General features: G+C 40.5%; 1 long non-coding RNA gene across 1 annotated transcript; it reads right to left on the reverse strand.

The window, feature by feature from the left end:
* Positions 1 to 709: 709 nt before the first annotated feature.
* Positions 710 to 12,605, reverse strand: LOC122465232. The gene is made up of 2 exons (XR_006289917.1): positions 12,482 to 12,605; positions 710 to 1,786 (listed from the first exon to the last, which is right to left on the reverse strand). It is a non-coding gene; the product is annotated as an uncharacterized LOC122465232 (long non-coding RNA).
* Positions 12,606 to 18,397: the final 5,792 nt, after the last annotated feature.

Consider the following 18,397-nt stretch of genomic DNA (forward strand, 5'->3'; position numbering starts at 1 on the left):
AGGGAGAAGAATGTGGATCTGATTCTCCACTGCCTTGTGCTTTGATATACACAATGTAGTTGCAGCAGTGCCAGTCACTGGGTATTAGAAACACAAGGTAGATGAGGTAATATCTTTTATTGGACGAGCTTCTGTTGTTGTCTCTCTCACCAATCCAAGTTGGTCCAATAAAAGACACTCCCCCACTCACTGTGTGCCTTGAGAGTCATTTACCCCAATGCAAAGTAAACAGCTTTGCATTGGGGTAAATGCACAACACTCTCATTTTATTCTGGTAGCATTTTACACCCCATTTTGCACAGGTGTAGGCCATAGAGAAGTAGACCCTCTTTGATTAACCTAGGAAATGTGGAGAGGTGGGTAGATCCTTTCCTATTCAAAGGCTGTATTGAGCAGACAGAAGGACTTGGTGGTGAGGATGAATTGGGTCCATTCAAATAATGGACCTAATCTTGCAACACGTTGAGCCTCTCCTAGGAATTACGCAGTGCCTTCATCTTCTACTGACATTTCTGGGGCTTAAGGGTGCTCAGCCCCTCACAGAGCAAGTGTCAGTGTATTGGAAGAAATTAGGGATGGTTGAAAATTTTAAGTTGAAACTATGTGGGAGGGAGGCTTGACTAAATCAGAAATTTCACAGGAAGTGTCTACTTTCCTCAGAAATTTTAAATTTTCTGTTGGAAAGCTGAAAAAAATGGCCAATACCCAATTTCCAGTTTTTGGCTAACATTTAATCACTTTTGGAAATTTCCAGGTGAAAATTATTCTGTCGTCATTTTTCAATGAAAGGTTGAAAAATTCTGTGAAAAAAAACCCCACTTTCCAACTAACTTCAGAGGAAATACAAACAATGAGCCCAATCCTGCTAGTTGATGTATGCCTGGAGCTCCTCTTGAAGAGTCTTTTGTTTTCAGTGAGAGTTGCAAGCGCTTGATACTTCTGTGGAGACACTCAGAGCGTCAAGGAATTGGGCTTGTTGTGGCAAACACAGACACAAATTAATTTTTAACTAATAAGCAACATAACTTGTGTTAGCGATTTTACATTAATTAAAAGCAGATTCCGGCACTGACAAACTTGAGCAAAAATTCTAGCAGAATTAAAAATGTAAAGAAAACATTCAAAACTAATTATAAACTTTGATTGGAAGAAGGGAGCTCTCACCAAATACACCGAACACTCACCGCTGAACTGACATTGGGGGTAGAGTTGGTGGTGAAGTGAGTAAAAACCTCTGCTCTGTGGAACTATGGAGGAATAGAACAAATGTGCAGAAACATCCAAATCTGGTAAAAATAGCATTTTCTGTAAAAACTGTAAAATCATAACTGATTTAAAACCTTAGTTATGAGCCTCCCAAGGCATTGCCCATTCTGTGATAAAAATCTTCCTAAGTAGGCTCTCTCCCTTACCCTCAAGCACCTTCTTTAATTGTGTCTTTGACTAAGAGCAAATCCTTCTGCCTCTTAATATCAAGTTTGATTAACTTAATCTTGATGTGATATCATGAAATAATATTTACTGCTCTCCAATAATTTATGTAAATAACTTCCCCTTTCATCCCTGCTGTACAGGATGACAGGTAATTCAATGCCGCTGTTTCATACACACATCTATGACCAGCTTGTAAGCATTTGTACTGTGCCAGGGTCTACGCAGGTGCTCTTTAAAGAGAGCAGAGTAACAAGCAGTTGTGTTAATAAAATGTACAGATTAACAATAAAGGTGAAACCCATCCCTCTGTTGATCCTGTAGCTGGTCCACAATGCAGCAATAGGATCGGATCCTGTAAATAAGAAAAACATCATCTTTTTAAAATAATTTATCATTATATGATTTAATAATTTATTTTCATTTTAAATAAAGGAAATACAGAAATGTACATTGATACTGAATTAGTCTGAGCAATTTCCAACATGATTAGCTATCATGGTCACTTTACAACGCCATCCTGAAGCCAAAATAATCACAGCAACTTAAACAAATTAATACCTCACCCCACCCCAAAAAAATCATAAATAAAGAAATCCCCCAAATCAACAAAGACACAGGACAAGATAAGTGAAAGGCAGGATGAACCACTTATAAATAACCACCACTGGAAGACCAAGTCACATGTTAACCAATCAAGGCCTCAAACAAACGTTCCATTTGTAAAATGTAGGTGGTCTGTCATGGCAGTTACTATTCCCACTTCAAACCAGGCTTCTAGTTCAGTGTGAAACAACAGTAAAGGAGGGTGAATCAAGTTTTATGGTTGCAAATTGTAGTAGCACCATACTGTCAAATGAACTTCACTTGCATGCTACCACTAAAAATGTCTTGTTAATTATACCTCTGTGGATAATCAATTTATTATGATGGAGGACCAGATCATTCCCTGCTCATGTACCCTTTTGCACGTGAAAGACCCTCTCTGCCCTGGACCCTGAAGAGAGACCTTCCATTGTCCAGAATCCACTTGTGGGAAGGGGAATGGGCTGGGGAAGTGCCTGATCCCACCACCAAACCCTTTTCCTTTCAGCTGTATTTCACCAACAATAGCAAAATACTCACGTTCAGTGAGTTTTTTTCCTTTAATTAGTTAAGTGATTGTAGAAGATTCCTAGAAGACTAACATCTTCTGTCCATCCATAAAATAAATACAGTGCAGGCAGTAGCAATGCAATCTTCTTTATGCTGCCCAAAGAGTGTGCTTCAACCCTCATCTTTATGGACCATGCTCTGGTGGCAAGAGATTCCATGACCCATTCACTCCTTGCCCTCTCTGATGGGACCGCAAATAAGAATGCCAAGTAAGATGGTGTTTTTAGTGATGTGGGCAACTGTCCCCTAGAAACTTGACTGAGATTACCAACTCATTAATAACAGACCAGATTCAAAGAGCCACCAGATGGTAACAGCTTTCAGTCAATAGTGCAACATGTTTTGCAATCACTGATTGCTTTTCAAAAGTAGAGCAAGACCAGCCTTCTCATCTGAAACACTTAATAAACTGGTGAAAAAAGCTTAAGAATTGCAGAAATAACTTCAGGCAGAATTTGTACACACACACACACACACTGCAATAATAAGATTGAAACAGTCCCATCATAGAAATTTCTCCTGGGGCAGCCTTCATTTTTCTATGCAAGGCTCTTCTTCATGTCCCTTGAATCCTCTTTGGGTTGGTCCCACAGCTGACCCAATAAAAAGGAAAAGTCCCCAGCCATAATTAAGGGCTCCGCTGTAACCAAATGCTTTCATTAGCACCTCAGTCCAACAAAGCCACCAGTTGGATTACTCATGTTGTCAAGGTTCCTTCCCCACTCTGAACTCTAGGGTACAGACGTGGGGACCTGCATGAAAGATCCCCTAAGCTTATTGTTACCAGCTTAGGTTAAAAACTTCCTCAAGGTACAAACTTTGCCTTGTCCTTGAACCCTATGCTGCCACCACCAAGCGTGTTAAACAGAGAACAGGGAAAGAGCCCACTTGGAGACGTCTTCCCCCAAAATATCCCCCCAAGCCCTACCCGCTTTCCTGGGGAAGGCTTGATAACAATCCTCACCAATTTGTACAGGTGAACACAGACCCAAACCCTTGGATCTTAAGAACAATGAAAAACAATCAGGTTCTTAAAAGAAGAATTTTAATTAAAGAAAAAGTAAAAGAATCACCTCTGTAAAATCAGGATGGTAAATACCTTACAGGGTAATCAGATTCAAAACATAGAGAATCCCTCTAGGCAAAACCTTAAGTTACAAAAAGACACAAAAACAGGAATATACATTCCATTCAGCACAGCTTATTTTACCAGCCATTAAACAAAAGGAAATCTAAAGCCTTTCTAGCTAGATTACTTACTAACTTTTTACAGGAGTTCTGAGCTGCATTCCTGATCTGTTCCCAGCAAAAGCATCACACCAACAGACAGACCCTTTGTTTCCCCCTCCCCCCTTCAGCTTTGAAAGTATCTTGTCTCCTCATTGGTCATTTGGTCAGGTGCCAGCGAAGTTATCTTAGCTTCTTAACCCTTTACAGGTGAAAGGGTTTTGCCTCTGGCCAGGAGGGATTTAAAGGTCGTTACCCTTCCCTTCATATTTATGACACATGTGCTTAATGTTAAGCATATGCTTAAATGCTCTACTGAGTTGTGGTGGGAGGCAGTGGAGCATGGTCGGTAAATGGGTCAGGACCAGGAATCAGGAGACTTGGGGCTTCTCGAAACAGTGATGATCCACTCTGCCTGTTAGTACTCAGCAAACTAGTGCGCTGTAGATTCACACCCTTGTTTGCCACACACTACCTCACCATCTAGACAAACGCTTGAATTATTTCCCAGCTCTGCCAATGATCTATAGCGTGACTTCGAGAAATTTACTCTCCTGTTGTGTGCCTCGGTTTCCTTATCTGTACAATGGGGCTAATGATACTTTCTAACATTTGTAAAGCACTCTCAGATCTATGGATGAAAATCACTATGGGTCACATTCTGCTTGCTGTTACATTGTAAATCTGGAATATCTCCTTTAATTTTAGTGGAGTTACTCCAGATTTATACTGTTTAATTGTGAGGTGAATCTAGCTCTATGTAAATGTAATTCTGATTAATAATAGTTCAGATCATTAGTGTTCACCCCTTTTATTGCCAAACTGAAGGAAGAAAAATTGACAAAGGAAGTCCAAAATCCATTTCCTTCAAACATCTGCTATTAACTGGTGCACAGATTTAATTCATATTCCTGCACATTTCTGTCATTGTAATTTCCACAAAGGCTGTCTATTTTACATATAGTATTCCCACTGCCTGATAATCACAAGCAAATTAAAAACGGATCAATCACCTGCACCTGATAGCGATTCTGAATTGTTCAGAGCAAGCATCACATCCATGTAAAGGCTTTTAACACTGAAATCACATTTTTACCATACTTTTGAAATGAACTTGTCATGGTACAATTTTCATCAAAGAACAGAAAGTTAGAGAAAGCACCTGCACTTCTTTTCTCTTTCTGTCTTGGCTGATTGCAGTTTTTCTGCATCTCACCCACACAATCTTTTCAGAACCTGGATTCTGATTTCATTGAGTTCTTTGTGCTTAGTCCAAAGCCTACTGAAGTCAGTGGAAGGATTCGCATTGAATTCCATGGGCTTTGGATCAGGATCTTGGTACTTCATTTTTATATAAATACAAACGATGATAATAATGCACGTTCTGTGACTTGCATATAGATGTGCCGGTTAGGAGTATTCTGTGCCTGAATTCAGTTCCAACCCGCTTTCTCTCAGATATTATTCCCGACTTCACACAGTTATATTTGAGGAATATAATAAATTCATTATCTGTGCTTAAAATCAGCATGGTTCTTTCTTTGAGAAGAGGGCACAGTGTTTTCAATGGCCATCTGAAGTGTGATTCCTGACTAACCCATAACCAGAGTCCATTTAGGGGAGGGAAGAGAATCAGAAAAATCCCATTTAACATCTTCACCTCCTTACCCAATCAAACTAAAATGGCACTAAGGGAACCCTCTGTCTTACACTAGCATTTTAAAACAAAAACATTTTCCCTGTTACAGTCCCAGGTAAAACTCAGTCTGGACAGCAAATAGAAATGATGTAAGTAATGTCAGGGGCCAGCCCAAGACTGAACTCCCACAGGAGCTTCAACACAAACCCCACCATCTTCTGCTCCAAGTGCAAAGTGTACTTCTTCACCCTTGCCTTCTCTAATATAAACACAGCAGCGAATCCAAAAAATAACCAGAATCAAACCCCTATGAAAACAAAACACCACACAGCACACACAATTCTCCCCTGGGGGGAGGGTGACAGAGAGATGTCAGTCATGTCACTTAATACACTACTGGAAGGTGCTCAGGTACTGCAGTGGTGAGAGCAGTGTAAGAACCTGAATAGAATAGAATGTAGGTAATTCTCTTTCCCGTTCAACCCATGGGCACCAAGAGACAGCAAAGACCATCCCCAACCTGAGCTGCTATTCTGGTGTCCATTATTAAACAAGTGATATTAAAATAATGCTACCATTAGGCAATTATGATTAATATTACATGCACTACTTGCAATCAGAACAGAAGGGAGGGTGAAGCAGAATATACAAGCACAGAAATAAACACTTAGGAAGATGACTAGGATTTTTCTGCAATAATAAGATTGAAACAGTCCAATCATAGAAATTTCTTTTGGGGCTTCCTTCACTTTTCTATGCAGGGCTCTTCTTGATGACCCTTGAATCCTCTTTGGGTTGATCCTACAGCTGACCCAATAAAAGGGAAAAGTCCCCAGCCATAATGAAGGGCCCAGGTGTCCAAATGCTTTCATTAGCACCTCAGTCCAACAAAGCCACCAGTGGGATTACTCAAGTGCTTAATGTTAAGCGTATGCTTAACTGCTGTACTGAATTGTGGTCACGACATTGTGCCTCACTTTATGACAACGCCCGTCACAGATTTCCATTGGGGTAAAACTCACCACCAAAGTACAGACCTCCACTATTGGCATCACTCCATTCACTGTTAGTAGTAGTAAGGTCTTCGCCGCTATATCAGCTGAACTAGCCAACACAATAGGGACATGACATACTTAGCCCATATGTTACATGTTTGTAAGGTGTCTTATGTGCAGAGACCTCTGCATGTCTAATACAATGTAATAATAAATATACATAAGAAAGGCAACATGGCTCACTAATGACTTCATGGAAGAAGGAAAAGACAAAAACAAACACAAACCTACTACCAAACCACCTCACATCTACAATAAAAGATTGGGTTTGCTGCACTATAATTTGTATTGGGCTAGCACCTATAGGCTCCAGTCTGGAGAGGAGCCCCATTGTCCTAGATGCTTTGCAATCACATAGCAAGTGTCAGCCCTGAAATTACAATTGAGAACTGGAAATACCAATGTGTTGGTGCTGAGATGTAACTAGCTCCTTGGAGACAGTACTTCCAGAAACATTTTAGCACAAGGCCTGGGGAGCAGTGAAATCGCTGCCTATCCCTTCAGAGTGAGTGAAGGAAAAGGCTCCTTGCTGTGTGTACCACACAGCTCTGCTCCATTGTGGTTCCACCCACCCTGCTGTGGAGAGGGTTCTGGGGCCAGTAACAAGGGTTCTGGGGCCAGTGTATCTGCAGCTATTTGAATTCACCAGATAAATACCTCCATGTCAAGACATGAGGGCATCATTTTCAGTCTACTGAAGCCCAGAGGCTGCAGTGCTAGCTGCACAAACTGTCATTCCACAGACTGGAGGGAGGGCTCCCATCCCATCTGACCCCACCAGACCTTGCTACCTTGCTTTGCACAAGGGAAAGGAATAGGCCCAAGGTGACCTGGAAGTAGACTCACAAAACTCTGTTTTTCCCTTCCCTGTTTAAAAAAAAAAAAGAGAGAGAGCGCACCAACTATGCCCCTAGTGAGATATTCCTCAATTCTTGAAATGGTTTCTGCCCTCTAATCTGTAAGTTCTTGCTCTTTGGCATGTGATAGAAAAAATTCAAACTCCACTTACAAACTATGCAATACTGATTTAGTGGAATTTTTGGTGATGTAGCCTACCGTCGTTCCTATCAGAAACTATCTGTGCCTATCGAATGGAATACATTAAAGAACCTCCCATCAACCTTGAATACAGTTCTTGAGGTGCAGGTTTATTGGCTATGAGTCACCAGCACCACGTGCCACCATTTGTTTTATTGTTGTTATGAAAAAAACTTTACAGGAGAATTTTAACCTGCAGATGTGGTGAATATTAAAAATCAGTATTGAGCCCTTTGTTGAAGTGCCAGGCTGGAAGAGCAAAGCACAAAGAAATATTCCTGTAGCTGTTTCTCTGTGACATAGTGGTGCAAGCTAGGGAAAGATGATGCAAACATTTTTGTATGAGTTAGAGATGCAACAAAAGAGATTTGGAACCACCAGGTCTGCTTAAATGCTATTCACTGGCAGGGATTTAGGTTGGTCAAGCTGTCAAAGTATACATCCTCAGGCTAAACTGGCCTCATTCAGACGTAGCTGGGGTTTTAGCTTTCGCCCAGCCCTAGAATGAAGAGTTTTTCAACATACACATTCACATCTACCATTGTAACTTTCAAAGCTCCGGGAGTGAGTAACAAATGTAGCCAAATGACTATGGCTAGTATACCAAAATTCTGGGGCAGGTCTTGGCCTGCACCATAGCAGCTTTAAGCCAGTCCACCTATGTCAATCTGCCCTAAACCCACCAGATCTAACCTCTTGAGGATCTCCCCCTGTGGAGGAGGGGGCGAGGCCCTATGAGTGGTGTAGGAGCACCATAGTGGCTCCAAGGCACACAACTTGGCCTTTGCAATAGAAGATGTGCCCAAAGCAAAGGGAACATGGCTGGGGCATTCCTACTCCCTGGTGATTCCTATCTGCTGAAACAGCCTCTTTGAACCATAGCCTAGATTAGCCTTCAGGCTGCCCTAATTTAGTCCATCAATTAGAACAACTTCAGGAATGGAAGACACAAAAGTGGCTTAAAGCTACCTTTGCCCATCCACTCCTCAGCTGCAGCTGATTACTGGAGCCTAAATCTGCATCTCTACTATCTTTAGGAGGAAAAAAAAAAAAAACAAATCACCTTGATGTGGATATATTTAGTCTGTGCCCAGGTCATTGACAAGTTGTTATAATATCACTCTCCCAGCTTACAAATTTGCAAGGTATTCTTCCTTTTCTGAACATTTGCCTAGACTAAACAACCAGCTTGAGAGATAAACTGTATTTTACATTTATGTTAGCAAAAACTAAAGTAAATTATCATGTCCCATATAGCTCCCCTATACTCCCTTTCAGTCATAATAAATGGGAGATTTACAGAGCACCCAGCCAAACTCTTACTGTCACATATTAGTAATATATGCACAATACCTCTGGAGGTATTTTTTTCTGACAGTACTTCTTACTACAGGAAATTGCCCATTAGACTTCCACACCCATCATTCCTTAGCTGGAAGCTGGGAGTGTCTGGGGGACAGAAAACAAAGCATGTTGGATCATTAGAGGAACCACTCACTCATAGTCTCTGTCTTTCCTTCCAAATTCATGAGTGTACAATATACGGAAGAGTTAGCGATTAGTGTGTGATCTTCCATACAAAAGTGTGCTGCAGCTGAAAGAAAAGGACTCCAGCAAAATGTCTGTGAAGGCATATTATTTATGAGTCTATACACAAACTAATATGGGTTGTACTAGGATTTTAACCCCCCCAAAACAAACAACTTTTCCCCCAAGGCTAAACTCTTTTGTCAAATTGCATTTAGGAATTTAACTTCCCTTCTCACTATTTTTAGTCGAATGAAAAGCAAGCTCTCTCCCACAAATTGACAGGCAAAAATTCTCAGGAAGAGTAACCTTTTACTTCCACTCTTTTTCGTTTTGCAGAGATTCTAGTTAAAACATGAATAACTTCCGTTAATTTTCAAACTCAAAATTCCCTCTTTTGCTGCAGCATACAATTCTTGAAAAGAGAAGATTTCTTTCCAAAACTTTTTTCCATGATAGAAGAAAAACACACTCAAATCTGTGCTCAGAAAGAAAAGCATCTTTTGCCTCAAAGAGAGGTAAATACAGTACTTGATGCCTAACTGGCTAAAATTACAGCGCTACCTGAGAGTAAGCCAATCAACAGGCAGAATTTGCCCAAGTCTAGTAAATCCAAGCGCATTCTTTCAGTACAATGTTACAAGTCTGATGGACAGTTGGAGTGTACCTATACTAGAAATTGTCATAAGAGCTCTGCTCCCCAAGCCTCTTTACCTTAACAAGTCCAGTGTAGACATAGCCTTAGAGACCCACTTTTGAGTCACAATTCCTCCCCTCTCACTCCTCATTTCAGGGGGAGGCGAATGAAGGCATGGCCAGACATCACACCCTGAATCACCAGGCTCCCCAGGAATAGTCTAGGGGTCCAACAGCTTATGCACCACCCCTTGCTCAAGGCAGTGTCTAAAGTAAAAATCCAGCCTGAAGTACCTAATTGCAGATGCTTAACTGTGTAAGTGGTAGGATGTAAGACTACAATTAATTGCAGGTACAACAGTGCAGGCACAAATTTTGGAGTGCATACCGCACAGAAAGAAACATAGTACATCTTCTGAAAATCTGAGCCAGTTAATCACTGTGGGTGAAATCCTGGCCACATTGAAGACAATGGCAGAGTTCCCATTGATTTTAGTGGGACTAGGATTTCACTCTTTAACCAGGCATGCAGCTGCTTGGTAGCAGGTATGTTCACACCTGTTACAATGCATTACCTAAATACGTTTATAACAACACAGGTTTCATTACTACTGTTACAGATATTTCATATAGCTAGGGTTTATTAGCTAACATGTAAATCTCTTCTTAGAAAAGCTAAACAAAGGCCTACTGTTATCATAAAATATGTGCCAGCCCTGTAGTTCCAGTAGCAGTTAAATAGCATGTAATAAAACTCACTCTCATGCTATTTCAAAACTCTGCATCAACATTTGCCACCGTTCTGCTGGGCTCTGAAGATTTTATTTTCAATGCTATCTGAACAACAAAGGAGTGCTCATTTGCACAAAATGCAAACTGGGGCCTTAGGACACTTTGCCACCCACACAGTTAATTACTCCTTAAGAAAAGTTTTGGATGGGGTGTTTAGTATCTAAACCGTCCTCTGGCTAGCAGAGACATGAAGACCATTTGGCACCAAACTTGACATCAAACAAAATAACAAGGGTGTGGCAAAACTGATGCTCTGTATCAGAAGTTGTGGGAGAAATGAATGTATTTTTATGGATCAGATGCTCATAAATGCTCATGACCTTATATTTATACGGCACTTTTCAGCCAGATGGATTCCAAAGTTGTTGCATGCCAGTGTGTAGTGAGGTTTGGTGAGGCAGGACATAAATGGGTCAGCAAGAAGCATGGTAGAACCAGTGGATCCACCACTATGTTTATCCATCTGATAGCAGGAGTAGGAAGCACATGCCACCCAACAGAAGCACCAGCAAGAATACTGGTAATTAGTGTCAAAGTATCAATGTTATTGGCTGATGACAGACTGAGACTAAATATTATGGATCATAACAACACAAAGTAAAAGGCAACATGATATTTTTAGTTTTATGTTTCTTACACAAACTTGGCACTTGCTATAAAGGGAGATTTTAAGGAGTATATAGTCAGTAGATTGTACCGGGATTTCACAATGTGACTTCCATTGTCCTCAATGACAGGCACTCACTTGACTACAAACTAGTTTAACAATGTGAACAGTCACTTTATTTTTCTTCTCTTTTCTGAGATTCCATGTTTGATTTTCACGTGTACTTTCTGTTTTGCCTAACACACTAAGGAATAAATGGAGCTCACCAAGTAGAAATAGAAGAATTCAAATATGGCCATGGGTCCAATATTATTGTCATGGCTTTTCTTAGATCCCTTGCTTCCCTTGCATGTTTGCTCCCATTACATAATGTTTTCTGAATGTTATTGTTATGTCTCACCTTTGCAGACCTATGTTCTAAATCCTCAGAAAATAGTGTTTTTATCTGTATTTCCTTTGAAGAATCTGATCCTATGAACAGAAGGTCAGCATGTTTTGACCATTTTCCTAAATCATGATAGATAAGGGCCTGGAAATCAATAACTCTTTATTTAAAAAAAAATAGTTTGGGTCTTTGAAAGGTTAATTCTAACATTCCAAAGAAAGTAGGCATGTGAAAATATTCCATATAGACTATAGAGACTATCTCTAATATACATACTCTATTCTAGGGGTTCTCGCAACATACTTTTTGTTGGCCACTAACTCTTGCTGTTGGCTGCAATTACACTTTTTCCTAAAATTATTTATTTTTCTTAAAGTTAATAAAGTAATATGCACATATATACGTCCAAATCATTGTAATTTATTTATGTAAGGTTTGGGGGTTTTTTTGCAGACTCAATAATAAAAATCATGCACAGTTATCTCTATTCTTTACTGGACTTAACAGAATAGAAACACAAATAAGGTGATTTGCATGGTCTTGTCTTTTTTATTGTTGTTTCTTTTGCTTTTTTGGTAAAAGTGGTTGTCTCTATAACAATCCTGAAGTAAATTTAAAAATGCTTTTACATAATAAAAGTCCAAATAATAATGAAAAACATATCTGGGTGGCTTGGGTCTGGGAAGCGGAGGGGAAGGGAGAAAAGGCTGTGGGTGGCCTGGGGCTCCTCCAGGCAGATGTGGGGGCTCAGGGTTTCAGCCAGCCTGGAGCTCATCTGGACGAAAGGGATGGGGCATTCTGGGTTTCTGCTCACCTCCTCACTCCCCAGCTTGCAGCTAAACCGCCACCTGCCCTCCTCACCCTGTTGCTGGCTCACCGCTCACCTCCTTACTCCTCCGCCAGGGTCGTCCCCCCGCCACTCGCCTCTTGCCTCCTCATTCCTCCCCCCACCTGCTGCTCACCTTCTCACCCCCTCCTCACCATCTCACCTTGCTCCTTAAGCATTGTGTGTCCCACCTGTGTCGCCAGAGAAGCAGCGCATGCAGGAGCAACAGGGAGGAAGGGGAGGGGCTGATGCTGCACAGGAAACTGCCATGGCCGCAGGGAAACCCCAAGGTGGCCGCATTTGAGAAACGGTGCTCTATACGTATAATTATACCCTAGGATTGTCAATAGCTCAAGGAAGGGTCATGTGATCAAAAGTTCTCTTGCACTATTATCCTTCTTACTAATCATTAGTTATTGAGGTTTGTGGGCTTTTTTATAGTCATTAGGTTTCTCATTAGTTATTCAGGAACTTTTTGGGGGGGTAAGAGGTTTTTGTGGGGTAAGAGGTAACTGTAACTGACTGATACACAATCGCAAGCCACCATGCTAAGTAACCCACAAATCAGAGGCTACCAACTAAACTACTCATCTTTACAATTCAAACCCTCATTCATTCTCAAATGAATTCAAGGCTACTTCAGACAGTGCTGCCAGACCAGCAGCTGTAAGGGATGCCCAGATCTTGGAGACCCACTAGTGCTAGTGTGAGACTCACTGTGCATGACGCAGTGCAGCATGGTAAGAAGAACAATCTCTTTTGTGCCGACAGTGCTCTGGGAGAGTCAGAACTTAAGCCCTCTGTGGAATCATAACATCTCATTCTGTCCCACTGCCCTGGCTGGGACATGTCACACATCCCTCTATTCCTCTTGTCTAACAGGTAATCTTGCTCCCCTATCCCCTAGCTCTCTCCACAAGCATGCACACACACTATTTGTGCAATTCCGGACATGTTGCTTATTTCCCTATTCTGTCTCTCATCTGCCACCTGGCATGGTAGAGTACAGGGTTTACAAGAAAGCCACACACTTAAATTAGCTTTCCCATCAGGGCAGAGCACAAACAATTGCTTTGCAGGAAACCATGGATTTGTTTGAACCAGGTCTGAATGACTTAATAGTAGCTGAGCAAAAATACAAAATCTAAAGTGTCCTCCCAATGTAAACAATAGCAATGGAAACACAGTTCCTGTCTATTTAAAATTATCCCTGCATTTCTTACTAGTGGCCTAATCCAAAGCCAGAAATCAATGGAAAGACCCCCTTTGACTTCACTGGGCTTTGGATCAGGGCTACGCTGCTAATGGATGCAAACACAGAACGCAATGTGGCAGACCTTGTTCTCATGAGAGGTTCCCCCGGGGCCCACGAAGACAGCAAAAACAGAGTGGGAAATGGTGGCCTTGGCTGCATGTATGTGACCATTGAGACCTAACCCATACCTGGCTTCCTAGCAGCATTCCCATGCATCTTTTGTGTGCAGTGTTGAAAAGGCACACTGTCTAAAGACTGGCATTTCTGCTAGGGTGCCCACTCTTTGATTCACCATGGGCTTCCTTGGCAACTTGCCACAGGCCTGAGGTCACACTTAATTTGCATATAACTTCACATCATTTTAAAAGTAAAAGTAAGTGCACACTGCCATGCTATTTGCTTCTTTTCCTTAAGGCAAATGGAAATTGCTCATTGATTGAATTCACCACCAGTAAAAACCTGGAGAGCAAAGATTGAAGTCAGTGGGAGTTTTGCCAGTTACAGTCTGTACATATTCAAGATTGATAATAATCACTAAATGCAAATGTTACTATAAGCTTCTGTTCATTCACTGGTATCTAGATGATATAAACAAGGATGGGGCAAATTTTCAAGCTTAGATGCCTGAAGATAGGCACTTAAATACCAATGTTAGGTACCTAAGTGCTGATTTGGGCCTTTCAATGGTTTGATTTAGGAACCAGAATTTGATTCACATTAAGTGATTTAGGCACTTAAAACAGCACTTCAATGCTTATAAACTGCTATTTAAGTACCTAACTTTTAGCTCCTTGATTTGAGAACTGGGCTCAGAATACCCAAAGTGCCTATATTCCTAGATTGTATATTTATTCAGTCTTGGGAATCTAATGTAATGAATAAACCACTCAAGCTTCAGTCTTATGTTTTATATGGTCACCAAAAAATCTTTAAACAAAAATTAACCTCTGGGTAATTCACACCATTTGGGTACAGTTCAACAAAAGAGGGAAAATTCATTCATTTGAAATAGATTTGGACCAGAGCCACAAAGTTTTGGTCTACATCCAAACTTCCCCAGAGTTCAGGGGTGTTGAGGTTTTGCTCTGACCCATTCAAGAGAAAAAGGTCAGTTATAATGTTCAGATCTCAGCTTCTTGAGGGGCTGAGGGTGGTCAGGTCAGGAGCTTTGGTTCAAGTCCATCTCTAAAATAAAGCTGAATAAATGAACGCTGCCTTGTAGCCTAGTTTCCTGAAGTGTCACGCACATGCTCATACCACGTGTTCTAATGCAAATAAAGGTAATGCTTATTTAGACCTTTAGATATTTTACTTCAATTTCAATATCACTTTACAGCCTTCATAAATCAGTCTCCCCATCTTTACTAATGTTGAATAAACTGTAGAAAGTTAGAATATTTTTGGCCAAACAGCCTACACACAGTATAATAAACCCCTGTACCATTTTATCAATATTGCTTGAGTTCTTAATGAGACTCCGAGCGCCTGACTAGCAAAATACATTAACTGTCATAGTCTGTATTTATTTTTACAATGAGAAACAATGATGTTCTATTATGACCAGCGCTGAGTAACAGAGGTCAGAGTCGGACTGTTAATTGAAAAAGCACGTGCACTGGGTGTGCTGACTGGACAACCAATCCCACCCTTCTGATGTATTATTATAATGCCGGCCTCTAGGTCAGAACCTCCTCCTGCTAGAAGGGGGCTAGATGAAGAGCGCAAGGGAGTCCAGCTTCCTGACGTGCAGTGTACTTCATGCAATGACTTAAGTAGTCTCCTATTAAAACTGGAACAAAACAAAGTTTCAATTCTCATTAATGTCACAAGGAGTTGCAGCTGGTCAGCACCTTGCAGGATCAGGTCCAGAGGAAAAAATACCTGAAGGATATTATGCAATGCATTTTGGATCAGCTGAAAAAAAGCTCAAGCCAGGGTAGTGCAAGATTGGCTTGCCTTCAGGAAATGCCTGGTTGTATGCAGCAGCTGTGGTGAGAGTAGTACAACAAATTCACTTACTGAATGACAACAGCTTTATTGGCAAGCCAATTCAATTAAAGCCACTGCAACCAACAAAGTAGCAGGCAGCACTCTCTGCATAAAGAATATGGAATCATGCCTACATTTCCCTGAGTGCCCTCAGCCCTAGCTGTCCCTCTACATGAGAGGGAAAGGGATGAATGAATTAGACTCGGATGATGGTAATTAATGGCTGGCTGTCAGAGAGTCATTTTGTAGCCCCAGCAGTTGAAAGCTCCATATTAAAGATAGAATCCTAGCACATTGCCCAGACCGGGCAACCTGACTCTCATAACGGTGGAAGTGAAGAAACGTTGCTGTTTTGCATTGATCAATGCTCTGCACTATTGATATAAAAATAATATGTTCATTTTTCATTTTTACAAAATATATCCTTCAGGCTACAGTTATGAGAAACTCACTTTGGAGTTTTGACATGAGCTTATTAGGAAAAAAGTATCCTTACTGCTGGCCTATAAACAAAATAAATATTCTTATAAAATATACATAGGAAATCATTTTAGCCTTCGGTAACAAAGATAAAACCAGGATTTTTTAATTTTTTTTTTTTTATCACTGGAACTTTGCTTGCTAAAAACAACAATTTGTTTGAGATTTTTTTTCAAGTTCCGACTAATTTTGTAATGTTGCTTAATTAGAGGGCTTTAATTTTGTCTTCTGGAGTGTCACAAATAATAATAATACTTTGTTCTTATAAGACTTAATTGAAAGTTAATGGGAGTTTTTCGATTGACTTGAACAGCAACAGTATCAAGCCCATCTAATGCATCCCAAAATACTTGATAAGTGTGTATTATTACCTCCGGTTTACAAAGATGGGCACTGAAAGTTTATGGGCAATATTTTCATGCCAAAGACAAGTCGAGTAGCATCTTAGTCCATGAGTAGTGTCATCGGCTTCAGTGAAAAGAAAAGGAGTACTTGTGGCACCTTAGAGACTAACCAATTTATTTGAGCATTTATTTATGATCAAATAAATTGGTTAGTCTCTAAGGTGCCACAAGTACTCCTTTTCTTTTTGCGAATACAGACTAACACGGCTGCTACTCTGAAACCGACTTTAGTGAGACTCTTTATGGAGTTAGTACTATTCACCATGAGTTCAGGTATTAGAATTTAGCCCTAAGTGACTTGCCCAAGGTCACACAGCAAGTGTACATAGATATAAATAGAACCAGGATCTCATGAGTTCTGTTGACCAGTCTTTTGCTAATGTTTTTAGGTTGTGCATTCAGGGCTTCAATTATCTCAGCTTCCTTTTCAGTATGTTGAGACATATGACACATAATCTGGCTAGGGTGGGATTTGAACACAGAATTGCCCTGACAGTTGGCTTATTTTTTCTTTCCTGCAAACCAGATTTTTTCCACGGTTAACACTGGCACAGATCTGTTCTTCTCAGCACCAAATACGGAGCTCACTTCCTTGCTTGTTTCATTGCCGTGCCGAGAAAGGAGAGAAATAATCCTTGATGGAAATCAAATTAGGTGTCTTCTCCTCAGGCTTGCTTCCACTCTTTCATTTACCCAGCTGTAACCCCATTGATTTCAATGAATTACTCCTGATTTACATTAGTGTAGGAGCAGAATCAGGCCCTTAGCCATATTACTGCTGTATATGTCCAGTCAGACTGTGTACACCATACAGTCATTATATCAGAATCATTTTCTTTTATACTGAGGATGAATTCATCTTCAATTATCTCTACATAATCACATTATTTACTGGTTTACTGTTTCCTATTATAAGTAACTACATTTAATAGGTAATCTTCCTTTATTATTAACCAGCAGAGTTATTTAACACCTGCTCTAACATGCCACTGATTTTCTACCTTCACCACTGGACAGAAAAGGCAGATCAGCCAGAAGACCCACAGTAGCTGATACAAGCCTTTGAAAGCAGGGATACTACCGATGGTTGGCTCGGTGTAAGATAGGTCATCCTTGACTGCTTACTCCTCCCACCTGCTATTTCCCTTGAGGACAGCTGTCTCCTTTATCAGTAGAGGCTCTTGCCTGAGCACATATTTGTCCAGGAAAATGCTTCACCCTGGTCAGTGATTCGGTTTCACAAGGCATTTGCATCTTTGATCACTGCAACGGCATGAAATATTTGTGTCCATAAGAGCAGGCAGAGGTGAAGTATCCCCTTTCAGAAGCCTACTATCTATTAAGTATAATGAAATCTAATATTTAAAGGGCATGACACCCCCTTCATACTAGATTTCATTAATCAATTTATTTTGATGAAAAGAAGAAACCCTTTATGCATGCCTGCTTCCTGGGGAGGGGGGGGGGGATTCAGTGGTTTTTTTTTTTTTTGGTCTTGTTTTTTTTGTTTTTTGTTTTGTTTTTTCATTCAAATTGTATGCTTGTTTTGCTGTACTGAAGAATAAGCTAACCAAGACCCATTGTCAGGAACTCTGCATCCTATCTTAATGTGTCTTCCATGGGGTTGGAGGGAAACTGAATGCCTTTCAAGACAGAGATGGAAAACATAGGGTATTTCTGGGCCTGTTACATGTGCTTCCTTGAATAAAATCTCCTCTTTTTAGAATATGTCATTGTAATTGCCTGGCTGCTTTCTGTGTCAAAGTGACCAATACTTTCTGTGCCTCTGGGAATGTAAAACTGAGGAAAACATCATTCATTTGGACATCCATTATGTGACTCGTTATTGTACATTAAACATTTGTATCTTTAAAATAATGACATTGCTATTATCAGCCACAAGATTCACACTTTTTCAGTTAAGTTCAAAGATTAGGGCATCACTGAGTAT

This window comes from Chelonia mydas, chromosome 3 (genome assembly GCF_015237465.2).
Source record: "Chelonia mydas isolate rCheMyd1 chromosome 3, rCheMyd1.pri.v2, whole genome shotgun sequence".
In the NCBI taxonomy this organism is placed as follows: Eukaryota; Metazoa; Chordata; order Testudines; family Cheloniidae; genus Chelonia; species Chelonia mydas.